At 41.4% G+C, this 15,244-nt stretch overlaps 1 long non-coding RNA gene across 1 annotated transcript; it reads left to right on the forward strand.

Moving 5' to 3' along the window:
* The first annotated feature begins 7,420 nt into the window (after window positions 1–7,420).
* LOC115336923 lies at window positions 7,421–15,039 on the forward strand. Its single transcript, XR_003921992.1, has 5 exons — window positions 7,421–7,567; window positions 7,604–7,893; window positions 10,477–10,616; window positions 11,830–11,959; window positions 14,634–15,039. It is a non-coding gene; the product is annotated as an uncharacterized LOC115336923 (long non-coding RNA).
* The last annotated feature ends 205 nt before the right edge of the window (window positions 15,040–15,244 follow it).

Raw genomic sequence — 15,244 nt, forward strand, 5'->3', positions numbered from 1 at the left:
GGTGCTGTTGCTCATCAGGCTCCCTCTGCTAATATCAACATTTCTGTTCAGCAGCAGCATCCTGCACACAGTCTCAGTCTGGCCCAGGTGAAAGGGAGAGGGATCGTTGCAACACTACCATAATAAAAATATCCTGATGCTGGTGGTGACATTAGTCATGTTAAAGGCGCATCACCCGCTTGCTATGGAAAAAGAGGATGCATTTCACTCTCATTTTTAAAGACTAGACACTTTGAGACACTGAGATCAGAAAAGGCTTTCTGTTTAAAAAAATATATATATCCTAGCACACTTTAAAAAAGAAGTACTAAGTTGTCACTTCTTACTAACTCTTACGGACATGGAATTACTTTCTTATTCAGAGTGGTCTTAGGTATTGCAGAGAAACCGTCATCTTATGTGATGACATGATTTGGTTATTCTGAGTGTAAATCACAGCTTTTGTGCATGCTTTCCCTCAATTTTTCTCCTCATTTTGCAAAGCAGCATGAGAATAGTTCAATTTGCCTAGCAATCTCAATTGCCCATCCTAGTCAGGCAGGTAAGCCTGAAAGTTGTGATTTTATAATTCAAATGTTCTGCCTTGAAACAATGAGGAACATTCACATATCCTATCAATAGTGCATTTCCTACTCAATATTACACAAAGCAAAGTAAAATTTCCTAACTAATGTACACTAAGTTTTCTGCAACAACTTAATTTTTTTTTCAGCATTACACATTTGGAATGACCTGTGTCTTCCCTTTCATGGGTTGCTTTTGACTTTTGAAATCCAACATCTTCTTAGCTGTGATACAAATTGCATTTTGTCTTCTGAATGAGTATAAACCCAAGATTGTAAACCTCCTGGTCTGAATCCTCATGGTGAGGAAGATTTATGTTTGTCTGTTTGGGGATGCCTGCTTGTTTTCTTAGGGATTGGCTGGAAGCAAGTGTCAGCAATTTGGTTCCCTCAAAGTTGATGGGATCTTTCACCCAAGGGAAAAAAAAAAAAAAAAATCACCAGTATTCACATAAAATTTGTATCAGTATTCACCCATCTCTACCCATGTTAATGAGTCTAAAGAGTTTCCTCTTTGGAGCACCTTTATTAAGAACACATTTATGAATTAACGTATGATTACAGATACGCCATTCTCTGTACAGTTATAATTTTGAAATACTGGCAGTAAGGCACTAGCAGTCTGGTTTTTATTTGTAGCCTTTGAGACATCTGACCTTTTTAGGGCTAACTAGGACAGCAGTGTTCAAAGATAAATGTGGCAGTAAGCCAAACACAGTTATACATGGTCTTATGCAAAAAAAAAAGTCTCAGTCATGAAGTTGCAAATCCCGAGAGGTTTGAGACATTGCAGCTGATTAACTATCAGCTTGGTGAAAGCAGAGTGCCTGCTAAAAGCCACGCTCAAAGTGCACTCAGACGCCCACGTGAAGGGGTGAGAGGTTTGGCAGCTGGAAGGGAACAAAGGCTTGGTTTCCTTTATTTTAGTTTGCAAAGTATACCAGCCATTCAGTCCACAGGTGCCCACCCTGCACTCTGGCTGCACCCTTAGCACTGGGAATTTGCTTTCCCACCCACGAAGTCCCACATGACATAACAAGGGTACAAGTCCTGGTGAGAAAAGAAAGAAGTGATGTGAGACCTGGTGAGAATTCATGCAGTATGGCAAGAAGAAGAAAGGAATAGGGCTGCGTTAGAAGTGGTGGCAGAGCAAAATACTACAGTATCAAGCACACTGCAGGTGTGTTTTTTTCCCCCCAAATCCATGCCATCTCTCTGTGGAGGATGGTGGGAAGATGCATTGCAATGTCCTGCTCCGGCTGTGTCAAGCTCTGTCTCAGAGCTTCATCCTTCCTCCAACAAGTCAGAGCAATTCCTTTTCTTCAGAGCCACTTCAGAGCCTCCAACAACACAATTTTACAGCTTGTACAAATTACAACCTCACAGCACCTTCTTCCATCACTTTTCCACTCTTCTGTCAAAATGATTTTCCACTGTTTGTCTTCTCTAGGTTGTCCGGGTCGCTCCACATCACAAAGGGTATCCCTTACCCTTTCATAGCTGTAACTTTTCATCGTATGCTCCTTTTTCAGAATTTAGCAGCGTCATTATCATTTGGGATACATCTGCCGGCTCCAGTGATGCTTCCATTGAACCTTGTTCTCCCTTTGCTGCAGCTGCTAGTGTCTTCTGGCACTACAGCAAGTCACTCTTCTGCAGGTTATCACTTACTATTGCACCTGCTCTTGGATCTTGATCCCTTCCTATATATATATAGGTATAGGGTTGTGTATAAAAAGGAGAAAGAACTTCAGGGAGGAAAGCACAGTCAGAAAAATGACTCACCTCTTGATGTAGTGCTCTCTCTTCCCATCTACCACCTGCCTTTTCCTCCCCTCTGAAGGCAGAGACCTGCTGCCACCTCATATATCTCCCTACAACTTTGTCCAAGCAAGTTTGTTGCCAGATTTCTCTCCGCAAAAGAAATCTCTTCTGGAATTTGCTGAGCTGTGGCCTCAGCAGCAGGATTTGATTGATAGCTGGTTCATTCCGCCACTGAGTTCTTCGGCGATGCTTACGCACTTGGTGGTGGTGATGCTCAGATGATGGATATGTGCCCCCCTGCATGAGGATCAAGCCATCAGCTTCTGAGATGAGGTAATTTAACTCCCTGCACTTCGTTTTGAGAGATCCTAAATGCACAGCTGGGGATGGTGATGTAGCAGACAGCTACCTCACTTCTCATTTTAGGTTGTCTTTGCAGCTTGAGCTCTGGCTTGGGTCTGTTGCCATGGGGCTCTAAGTTGTTTTGTTAACAAAGAATGAAGAGAAGTAAATACAGATAACAGGGAAATAACGTGAGAAGTGTGGCTTTGGGGTATTTGTTGCTATGTGTCAGTGCTAACAGGAAAGGCTTCTGGAAACCTAGAACATAAAATTGCATTGATTTTAACAGCCAGTTTCTTGTGAGTGGCTGTGGGATGTACTGCTCAGGGGAAAGACTTTGATAAGACACTTTCAGCATAGACGACATCCTTTTTAGGACAAAGAGTCTCGGAGGTGTAAGCAGTAATAACTTCTACCCACAGCCTGATTTTAAAGACTATTACGTAATGATGTGTGAATTAACCGTGAGACCTCTGGGTGAGCAGACCTACGCGGCAAATTTAGGTGGTCCAAAGCACGGGGCTTTTGTTGATCACTGAAATGTAGAATAATTAGCTGACTCTGAATAATGTTGTTGGTTTGTTTTTTTTTTTTCTTAAATTATTGCTATGTCACCCCAAGAAGGAACTGAAAATACCAGTGTCTGGAATCAAATTCTCAGCTAGCTAAAGTTGCTGAGATCTTTTTTATCCACTACATTATATATGCTTTACACTGCCAACTGCTCCACATTCAAGTTTTTATTTTGAGAGAAGGAGGGCCTTTGGCCACAAGGGTAAGTATATACCAAGAGGCCTCCAGCTGAAGGCAGTCCATTTGTGCTGCCAGTTTCTTTTGGAATGTGCTGGGAAATGCAATGGCAACGTCTCCCTGTTTCCCTGCAAGTGACTTAAATGTATGCATTGATGAAGGCAACAGGATTACTTGTATGTTTTACATTAAGTATGCTTAATTGAAATATGTTTAATTAAGCATAATTAAGTAAGCTTAATTAATAAACTGAAAATGCCTTTTCATCAGACTAATCAAAGGTATTTTGGGAGAATCAAATAATTAAGATCCTTATATATCTGTACCTTTAATCAGCTGTTTAAACAAATAATTTTGAACAAGGTCTGACTTATCAAATCAAAAAGGTTTCTTGGATATTTTGAATTGCATAATTTCAGAACATTGCACAAATTTTACAAATTTAAGAAACACTTCCTATAGACTCTAAGTGAGCTCTGCAATGAGTGAACTAAATAGCAACCGTTAAAAAAATAAATAAAAAGAGAAGAGGAGAAAGTGAGCCTTGTGTTTCCTATGGCTGTAGGTGTACTTTACTGCTGGCCGCATGGCTAACCCCAGCACCAGGCTGTGGTATTCCTTAGCTGACTTGAATGTTTGGCATTATTGATAAGTGGCTTTGATTCTTTTCTAGGCTGTGTCATGATCATTGCACATCGCATGGGGCTGCGGCCATTAACTGAAGCAGAGACATGGAGGGTTCCTCTTGTCCTTTCTCTTTTTGGCTCATAGGCTCTTGCTTGTAGCATCAGCGTTTCTTAAAAGGCTGAAGTGAAAACTTGACTTTGCAAACTGCTAGTGGGCAGGGAAGACATTTTAAAGCACAGTGCTCGCACCAGCTCAGAAGAGGGCATGGTGGCTAAGGCTCGAGGGTGTAACTTCATCCATGCAAACGGCCTCAACCCAAACCCTGCCAGGATTTATTCATTTTGGTCCGCAGACCATAATTGCTGTTTCCCAGTGGTGGATGTGAAGTTGTTTTATTGCTGAAGGAAGGGTATGCAGAGGGAGCATCCACAGCAGCCTTTCTGGACCATCATCACACAGAGATGTTCCCAACTTAGAACTTCTGCAGGTAAATTTTCCAGCTGCTAGGTTATTTATAGGGAGGGCAAAGCATCTGGAAAGAAAATAAAATGGATCTTGTCTTCAATATTTCTACGAAGCTTTTTGTTTTAATAAAACCAATTTCTTAGCAAATTATTTTGTGAGAGGAAGAGAGGGATTGCCACTTCCCTGCCACTGAAGTGGGTCCATCATGCGAGCCACAGTACCCCATAATCCACTAGCTGATGTGGAAGGCAGGTCATAGGTTGAATGAACCTCCTCTTGCTGGAGAGTTTTCCTGAAATCATATAGAATTGCTATAGGAGTTTCAGCAGTCATTTTGGTGTTTCATCTGTGTGTTGGCTACCCTTGCTGCCCATGCTGTTTCAGATTAAACAAGATCCTACTGACCCACATCAGAATATTACTGAAGAAGGGGTCCTCCTTTGTGTTAGTATTCTTGGGTCTTTTTTTTTTTTTAATTAAAACATTGTGAACAGACATTTTGTAAGAATATGTGTGATTTGTTCAGAACTGAAGAAAGGTTAAAATCTTGTCTGGCTTTATTTGAATTTTTTTTGCGGGGGGGAAAGGCTCTCACACTGCAAACTTTTCGTCTCAAAGCTTAAAGGATTATAGTTACAGCAACTAACATAAACTACTGTGTATTTTAGCACAATCAGGCTGCGATGAAACTTTTTTTAAAATTATTTTTAAACAATTGCTTCCTAGAAGTATTGCTCTAGCTGAAGGAAGGAAAGTTTCTAACCATTGTGCAGACAGCTGATGCCCACAAGGATGCATCTCACACAGTCCTTGATTGCCTAATTGATGAAATGAAGGCTTCGTTCTCTGGAGAAAATTACAAAATAATGAAAGGTATTAATGCACTTGACTCCAGCAGCTACCTATCCCCTGACTGAATACTTTCAAGCCATTGCCAGGAGCAGGCGATTCTGACATGACAGACCTTTCCCACGAACCTCCCCAAGCTGCACTTTTACTGAAACAAAAAGTCTCCTATAGCCTGGAGATGCCAGCACAGCTCCTTTTAGTTCACACAGCCCTTGGTGCTCTGCAAAGCAGCTTTCCATGAACTCTCTCCTCTCTGTGGAAAGGAGCTGCCATACCTGCAAAAGTGCAGGGTTTTTCCCAAGCAAGCTTGTTATATCGTTTTGACAAACACAGCAGATGAGGGCTGATTTGGAAGCCCCAGGTACTTGGACTGATGAACAAGAATAAAGCAACAGTTGAAAAATCCCTGCAGAAATGTATTAATTTAAATTCGGTGTATTTTGGATTAAAAATTACAATTTTCATAAAATCAAATGACCCAGTAATCTGGGTTATTTTGCAAACACATCTCTTGTGGGGGGAAAAAAAAAAGAAAAAAACTTATACACCCCACCCCCCTTATTAATTTAATCAGTAACCATAGTGGTAGTTTTCTGAAAACTGTATTAAGGTTATTGGTACTTTGTGACTGAAACAGCAAAGCTGGTGATTTTTTAAGCAGCATTCTAATTTTTGCAGATATCTTTGTAATCCTATAGTCTGTGCTATTTATTATTAGGAGACTGATTAAAAAAATCTACAATTCTGCTATGAATCTAAACATATAGGTAACTGTATTTGTTATACTAACACAAAGTATATTGCCAAAAAAATTGTGTTTATTCTGTGTTTTAAAAAGTTAAGCATCTTCCTGGCATCTTTGCAAAACAGCTTCGGAGCTCTCAGTTCCACAATACTGCAAAATGTTGCACTTAGATTTAAAGTGAAAGCAAATTATAAAAATCTGTAAAAAATATTATTTTAATTATATTTATCTCCCAGAATTGAAAGGGATTATGGAAAGAAAGGAACAGGTCAGTTTATGTGAAAGTTTATTCTTTAGGAAAAAAAAAAAAAGAAAAAAGATAAACTGCCTTTTACAGCTGTATTTCATATTGAATTTAATACAAAATTTACAGCTGTAGGAGAAAGATACAGGGTTTTATGTCATGATTTTTCTCATTGAAGTAATGTATTTTTATAAGGCATTCATTTAGTTGCAAGTCCCCTTTTTAACAACAACAAAGCAAATAGTGGAATAGCTGTGATCTATAAACCATTCTGGATTATTAAACAGCAAGAATTACGAAAAACAAGTAAGTAACTCAAATGTGATTTAGTATGGACATGCAATACAGGCAACAAAGCAGAGCTCTGTGCTGGGTAGGGGTCGTAGTTATTACTATTAAATTATTCAGGCAGTGTAGTGTGGCTTTTTATACTCCAAACTATTTTAACCCTCTTGTATAAGAAAGCCTTCTGTAGAGCAAAACAGCAACAATTTTTATCATATTTACAACCATTAATACGATACCTCACATTAAAATAACTTTCGTTTGCAGCTTCTTCAGCTCCAAGTGAATTGAAGCGAGATGAGCGACAACATCTGCTTTAAAATAAATAAAACCAGCGTTTCTGTGCTTTCGCTGTCAGGTCGATACCGACACTGCCCCCGGCCCTCCCCTTCCCGGGGCAGGGGGGCCGGGCGGGGAAGGATGCTCCTGAACCTTGGGATGTTGTCGGAAAACGAGTCAGTGCCTTCACGGCATCCTCCCTCCTCCTCGCCTGCTGCTTTCCCTCGTTTTGTTGTTGTTTTGTTTGTTTGGTTGGGTTTTTTTTTTTTGTTTTGTTTGTTTTTGTTTTAGGTTTGTTGTTGTTGTTTGCTTGGTTTGGGTTTTTTTTTGGTTTTTTTTGTTGGGTTTTTTTTTAGGGTTTGGGTTTGTTTTTTGTGTGTGTGTGTGTGTGTGTGTGTGTGTGTGTGGTTTTTTAATTTTTATTTTGTTTTCAAAGACAGCTCTTGGCTGCTGAATAAGCGGCCGGGCAGACCCTGGGGGGAGGCGGGTCCCGGGGCAAATCCCCGGCGGAGACCCTCGGAGCGCAGCCGCGGTGGGGAGACTGTCCCCTCCGGAGGGCATCCCAAATGCCTCTCCCGTCCGCAGAATTTTTGGGCCCTTCCCTGAATTTTGGGGATCAGCGGAGCTTGAAGCTGTGGGGGGGCGGGTAAGGCTGTGCCGGCTCCCTCCCGCCCCCTTGGACCGCTCAAGTTGCGCGCAGGGGCTGCAACGCGCGGACGCGCAGTTCTCATCCCTTTGCAGTGTTAAAAAAAAAAAAAAAAAAAAAAAAAGAAAGAAAAAGAAAAAAAGGAGGGTTTCTAGGCTGGAACGCTCCTTCCCCTTTATGTTTCTCCGGAGGGAGCCGCCGGACAGAAGAAACAAGCGGGCAAGGGAGTGGGTGCCCTGGGACCCCCCCGTCGTCCCGAAAAATGGTCGGGGGTGGGAAGAGGAAAGGAGACGTCCCGGTGCCCTGAGGAGGAAGGACTGGGAAGATCCTGGCCGTAAGCAGCCTTGAATTTTTTTCCTTTTTTCAGACTGTGGGTCAGCGTGCGGACATGTCTTGGGAGCCGTGCAGGGCGAGGGACCGGGTCGCAGGATTAGCTGAAAGGAATGGTTAACCCCCCCCCCACACACACTTTTTCCCCTTGGCGTGGTAGAAGTTGCGTGCATTTTGCACTTTTTATTTGGGAAGTGTTGCAGGACCAATCTGGCGATAATTACTAAGCTGTTTGTCATCACCTGGCTTTTTCACACATCATCCTGACAATTGCTTACTTATTTTTTGTAATAATGATCACAGCCTGAAAATAATTCTTCTACATTACAAATGCTTTTCTATAAAATATATTTTATGTTGGGCTGTAAAAGCACTTTGCACTCTAACACACATGTGATGTGGAGCTTTTTTTTTTTTAATGAAAATTTTTCAAAATGGTCTCTTCAATAAAAGTATTCATTTCCGTTCTAGGATATTTTTGTAATTAAATAATACTCATATTAACATCTTTTAATGGCAAATGTAACTAATGTTTTACTAATACTCTAAATTTCATCTACAGACACAGCTGATGAAATAATGGAAGAAAACGAGTTTAATACAAAATGTGAATAATGAGTGTTCAGAAAAAAAATAAAAGAGAAGGGAGATATCATTATTTTGATATCTCCTGGGGTCTGGTTTTTTTTTCAGTAGTAAGTATAAAACTGACTTTAAAAGATTTTCCTCCATATGGTTGTAAGATCTAGTCATAGTGATAATAAATAGTAATGATATTTTACATTAACTGTGGCAAAAGAAATGAAACCTTACTCAAAAGAAGAAAGAACAGGTAACGGAGGCATCACTCTTCTCTCCACCTGCTCCACGAAACCCTTAGGCCCTGCTCCACATCCCTTCATCCTCAAATATGTTTAGTGATTTTGAGGTTCAAATATTTGAGCAGAATGGCAAAGATGCAGGAAAGCCATAAAAATGTGGTGCTTTTAATTATTCTTTTTTTGCAATATGGCCCAGAGAAGCTCCCCGACACGTGTCCTGCCCATGTGCCCTCACCACCAGTGGTGCTGGGGACACCTAAGGTCCACAGTGCTGCAGTGCAGGGTAAAGGGCTCTAGGAGCAGGCAACAAACTTGGACTAAACTCCTTAAGGCATCTGATAACTTGTCTTCGTTTTAGCTTGTCCTCCTCCTGGTTTGGTATCCCTCATCCTGGCTTTCCATTCACTCACTCACTCTGTGAATCTTCTAAAAGACAGCCAGCCTTTTCTTACCCAATGTTAGCAAAAAAAACCCTCAACAGGTGGCCACTGACAGATGCACAGATTTGTGTGTCCTCCTTTTTCCCCCTCTTAACCTCCCTCCCGGGAGGGAATCATGGTCAGAATGCTGCATTACATCAGATGGAGGGTCTGAAGGACCTAGTGTCCCATCTCTGGTGAGGCCCACTTGAACCTACCTCCTTGCCTAGGAAGGGACAGATTTGGTGAGGTGTGATCGTACTGAGGGAGACACGTGTCCCTGTCAACACTATGATTCCTGCACTAAAGTGTACATGAGCCAGATCTTGTTATCAAAAGGGAAGAACAGAAAGGGGTCTTTCACTAGACTTCTCCCCAAATCTCTGAAATTCTTAAAAAATGGACCTAAGTTTCAGTGATGTAGCAGGTCACACCCAAACAAATTCTGCTTTCCCTTACTGGAGTTAAATGAGGATTTGCTTTGTCTGATAGTTTCATTGTCAAGTTTTATTCCTAAAGCATGCAGAGAACAATGACAGGGTTCCTCCACCGTGATTTCATGAAACTTGGTCATCCTTCATCTTCATGAAGGTTAGAAAATTCAAGCTTACTTTATAGTGGTAAGACAAACTGTTGAAAAATGCCTGTTTGAGTTAGGATCCATTTTCAGAGGCCACATGTATGTACAGAGATGCCCATATCTTACTGAAATTGTATTGAGCTTTGTTTGAAAATTTATCTTGAGCTCCTGGAAGGACGAAGTAAGACTTGAGCTAGCTTTTAGTGCTTTTGATGAGTGTGCTTATCCTGAGGCTTTTTCAGCATATTCTTCAGAAAGCCATAAACTTTTACTTGAGGAGAGATGCAAAATTAAGAGAAATTAAGGGAAGAAAAATTCTGAGTGAGGAAGGAAACTATCTTCCATCTCCACAATGAATTACTACTTTTAAATGGCCAAGCTATGGGTTAGGAGGGCTTTTTAACTATAATGTAGTATTGACATAATGCAGAGTTACTGTTTGAGTTGTGAACTTGCTGTCACTGGCTTTTTAAAAAAACCAAAAGAGATCAACACCTATCAGGACTTGGCTCTACAAAAAACTACTGAGGTGGATTAGATGTCTCAAAGCACCCCTTACCAATGTATGTTTTATTACTTGGATGATGTTCAGGGATACACTGCCTTTGTCTCACATGGAAGTCATCGCATGAATGAAGTCACTTACTTGGGTTGATGGGAACACATTTTTGGTATACGATCATCACAATCATCCCACTGATTCTGGCAGTTTTTTGGCAAGGATTTGGCAATATTTGACAGTAGACATTATATTTTCACATTTTCAGCAGCGCACAGTTATCCTCAAGGAAACGTAAAAGGATGGGAGCGGATCCTTTCACGAGACAGGAATTATTAAGGCCATCACCCTGATACTGAACCACGTTTATGTTGATGTACTTCCATGAATACATCTATCAAGCCTCAGGTCAGTTGGGCTTTTTTTTTTGTTTCTTCCATGATTCCTATAATACAGCCCTTCCAGAAGATGATTTCTGTTATAATGTTCAAATTTCTGGTCTAAGTTTGTTCATGCTTGATTTGTATTCACTGTCTTTTGTGCAGAATGTTTTCTTTCACTCATGTGGCTTGCCTCACTCTTTCTTCCCCACCTTGCCCACGTATATCCAGAGGGTAATCGTGTGGTCCACAGCGATGGCTTTGGTAGGCCAAAAGGTCCCTTTGAAGATATTCCTTTAGGATGTTAATAATACACTTATCTGCCCTGGAAGCAGAATGTGAGATATGTGAGATAAACCAGCAGGAACAGTGAAGCACCTAAAGCGTTTCTGTATAATACATGCATAGCAGATCTTCTGGAAGTCACAGTTTTTAAATTCTGTGGTGGTATAAGCCTCAGTATGACAGGCTTGACACTCCATGTTGGCTCTGCAGAAAATAGAATTAGATTTCAATGTTTTATGAAATTCAGTGTCTTACAGTCCTCAGATAACCGTGAGGGTATCTGAACCAGAGAGAAATAATATCACAGCATGAAAAAGAACCCACTTCTGCAAATGAATTGGCATTTCAGGTTTGGATTTAAAGACAGTAAACATGAATGCTAAGGAATTTTAAACCTTTACTTCTAAGCCATAGTAAACCAGCAAGATGATTTTTTTTGCAGTGCCACAGCAGTGAAATAATGATATCTCAAGGCCTGTGCGCAGCCTTAACAAGCAAGGAAAGTCCCAGAACTAGGTTGACTCAGCAGTACCTGACCAGACTGCTGGATGAGCTGAGGAAATATCAATGCCTTCAGGAATTAAATGTGGAGGCTTCTTTAGCTTGTGTAAAGTTCTCTGTGCCATTTGAAAAGGTACTTGGAGAAAAAGCAGGCTGGTTTTTAATTTTAATGTTTTACTCATCTGTTTAAATACATCTCTGGTTTGCTTTGTTAAATGTGAGCAGGCATCCCAAGTGAATAACATTTAAAAACAATGAAATTCCTTTATTTATTCTGATATCAACTCAAGAATGTGGATATCAATGCCTACAGTTTCATCTTTCTAGCATTAAAACAATTTCATCAGTTATTAAAAATAAGTCACTTTATGTTATCTTCTAAATGCACATCTTTATTGCATCCTGATCCCACAGAATAAATGTGGAAGTGATACTCAGGTCCTGTTATTTTGCAGGCTGTTCCAGTTCCAATATCTAAACAGAGTATTTCTCCAAGTACAGAACAAACAACGGCGAGATTCACAGAGGGATTTTTGCATGTCTGTGGCTACTTTCTGCAGTCATCTTTATTCTGTTATGTTTGAAGTGAGTGCCTATGGGAAATAGCTGCAGTTTGCTTGCCATCCCCACCTTCAGAAGCAGAACCTCATGCCTCCCCTCAATGGGAGTCTTTCCGAAAATCCCCCCCTCCTGCAGCAGCCGTGGCTCCATGTCCCCATGATTGCCCACTTTCTTCTCCTTTGTGTGCTCTCTCCCATGAGGGATGCTTGCCAAGATCTCTGCCCCTGCAGTGTGGATGGTGCCAATTGCTTCAGATTAGTGGGCAGTGATATTTGCCATCCCTGGGTGGCTCAGAAGAGGCAGAGAGATATATCCTCACAGTCAAAAGTCTTTTGCCCCTGCCGTGTGAGCTCCATTGGCTCTTTCTCTTTTTGAGCCACCCACTGCATAGCTGGCGGGGGACAATACTCAATATGCCTTTGTCACTGCTGCCACTGCCAGATTGAGAGGAGAAGGGATTAGGGCTGGAAAGAAAAAACGATTAAGACAAACCCTCATGAGGCCCTGAGGAATATCAAAATAGTGGGGAAGAAGAGCAGGGACCAGTGCTACCGTGGTGTCAACAACTGTGGTGTTTTTTCTCAGCTTTGAGTACTCCTGGCCCTTATTCTTGCTGTGCAAAGGACATCAGGGAGATGTCTTCCCTTCTGACATTGCTCTCTTTCTACTGTGAGGGTGACCTTTTCTCCTTCCAGCCCTATCTTCTCCCTGGCCAGGCCCTTCTATTCCTCCTCTCTTATCTGCTCAGAGATTTCTAATCCGTAAAAGCTCTTTGCCACCTCTGACTTCTTGCTTAAAATCTCATCTCCACCCCTGTGTCTCTCTTATTTTGCTTGGGGTCTTATTAACTCCCTGGAAGAAGGATTGGCACCATCTGAAAGGAGCTCTCTGCCTCTCATCTCCTATTTGTTTTACTGCCCTTTCTCTTTCAGATTTCAACCCCTGCTGTACTTGGAGATTTCCAAAGTCCTCTGTTGTTCAAGTTCCTTGACTCATCCACACGGCCCACTCACTCCTGTCGTGTTTCATCTTCCCCTGTTTCCTCTTAAAACCTCCTCCATCTCATACTGGTCCTTCTTCTGGGATCCCTATTGATCCCTCTCTGCTCTGCCCTTGGCATTCAGGCAGGCTGCTGTCCTACCTCTCCTAACGGATGAACAGAGCTCATTTCTCCCCCCCTCACACTGTCACCCTCCCTTGTTTTGTCTCCAGCATCCTTGATCCCATTGCTTAGTCTCAACACCCCAAATTCTTCCTTCTTTCCTGACCACTTCTTTAGTACCTTCTGCTCTGAATTTTAAATATTTCCTCCCTACAAAAACTGTCCTATGTTGTCTGGGGTTTTTTTTTTTGCTTTTATGAAGAATGGACTTTATTTTGTTTAGTTTTGTAGGTTTGAAGCAAAATGTGAAGTGTGGGAAGGTGGCACTGACTTGGCCACTGTAGGTAGTATTTCTACCCACAAAACCTGTCTTTGTTAATGCAACTTTTCAGGAGATTTCCACCACTATAATTTGACTTTCTGTCATCATTTATACCTTGAACTTGCCTGCAGAAAGTTGTGTAAGAGTGGGTAGTTCTGCTTTTTATTGTAACTAAGGAAAGTACTTTAAGCCCAACACTTCTCTATCTTTTCCCACAGTATTTGTTGGTCAAGTAAGAGATTTTAGCTTTTCCTACAAACCCTGCTTTTCTGCATTTGAAAGTGCTCTTCACAGGTATCTCATAATGACCTTTCAGTTTTGTTCAAGTGCACACAAAGGTGTGGCACTAGGTTGAGGTTTCAAACACAGTCTTTGTGGCTGGTAGGTGTTTTCTCCTGCTTTGAATGAAATTTGTCCAAAGTACTTTCAAAACTCTGAACCTCTGAATGCTGAGATTTTCTGTTGCAGAAGTGGGGCAGGAGAGTTTAGAAGCCAAAGTGTAATGCTGGTTTATAATTCTGCTCTTGCCACTCTTGCACCTCAGAGTAGGTTGCTAGCTCAGAAAAAGTGATTTCTAAAGTTCAAAGCCAAAGTATAACCAGCCCGTTACACCAAAATGATGGGCTTTTGGGAAATCGTTGTCTGTTTTATTTCAGTTTTCATGTTTAATCTTTATGAAAGCTGGACGCATATATCTGAATGGTGTGTTATGTGAACCGTGTTCCTTTCTAAGGAGAGCATGGTTGTATCCCTACCTATGTGCATGAACCCTGGGTCTCAATAAGATACATACTTTTGAGGGTACAATCCATGCCTCATTTTTAAGAAAAATGTGACCATTATTGTCCTACAGAAATTCACGTTGCCGTGAATTCTACCTGGGATGTAGCACACCTCTGAAAGAGCTCTGGCCTGCTCCTCCAACAAGTCCTCAGTCAGCCTGAGGGTCTTCTCCATCAGCAATCAATCACTGCCCTTTCTCCATTCTGTGATGGGGCAGTGTTACAGCAGCTTTCTTCCCCTGCTTTTTAAATACATCATTCCACATTAGTAAATCATACTGTCTTATATCAAGCCCTGCAACACCTAGCAGCAAAGAGAGTGCTTACGGATGTGGAGACCTGGATTTTTGCCAGCTGCTTTGGCTGCTGTTACCTGTCGAGCTTCAGCACCACAAGCCGCAAGACTGAACAGAGGATTTGGGTAGATAAGCCAACCTGGAGCCCCTTCAGCCCACTACTGTTACTATATGCTAACTGCTATTCCTACTGCAGATCCAACCCTGAAGCTGAAGAGCACGATGAGGTCAGTCAAGTGACTCAGGGTTTCTGTCTTGCTCCAACATGTCCTGAAGATGTTTTCCTTCACCTACAGTAACTAAAAAGAGGTCCAGAGCTAAGACTTGGAAATAATAAAACTGGAGAGGGTGGTAGAACAGCCTCTTTCCTGGTTGTGGCTTTTTATGTTGTGATGTTGTGTTTATATTTTCTCATTTATTTTTTCCTGGGCAGGGGGAGGCCTCACTATGTATTACTAGAATAGGAACCTAATCCTTGGTTTTGACCAGTACAGCTGAATTTATTCTCTGCTTAAACTGCTGGAGATGTGCTTTCACTGCTCATGACATAAGTGGAGTCCTTCACATAGATTACTGATTTGTAGTCACTGTTGGGCCATCTATTATCCAGTATCTTCTATTGCTTTTGAAAAACTTAATAAACTCACTACAGGAGAGCCACACTGTGTATCTTTATGTATAGTTTTCCCCTACATTTTCTAGGTTTTGGGTTTTTTTTTTAAGCCTGTTTCACAGGATCTGGTATTACTGCAATGCTGGTGCAGTTGTGATGCTAACATATGCCTCTTAAATGGAGGAACAATGTGT

Source organism: Aquila chrysaetos, chromosome Z, assembly GCF_900496995.4.
Source record: "Aquila chrysaetos chrysaetos chromosome Z, bAquChr1.4, whole genome shotgun sequence".
Classification (NCBI taxonomy): domain Eukaryota; kingdom Metazoa; phylum Chordata; class Aves; order Accipitriformes; family Accipitridae; genus Aquila; species Aquila chrysaetos.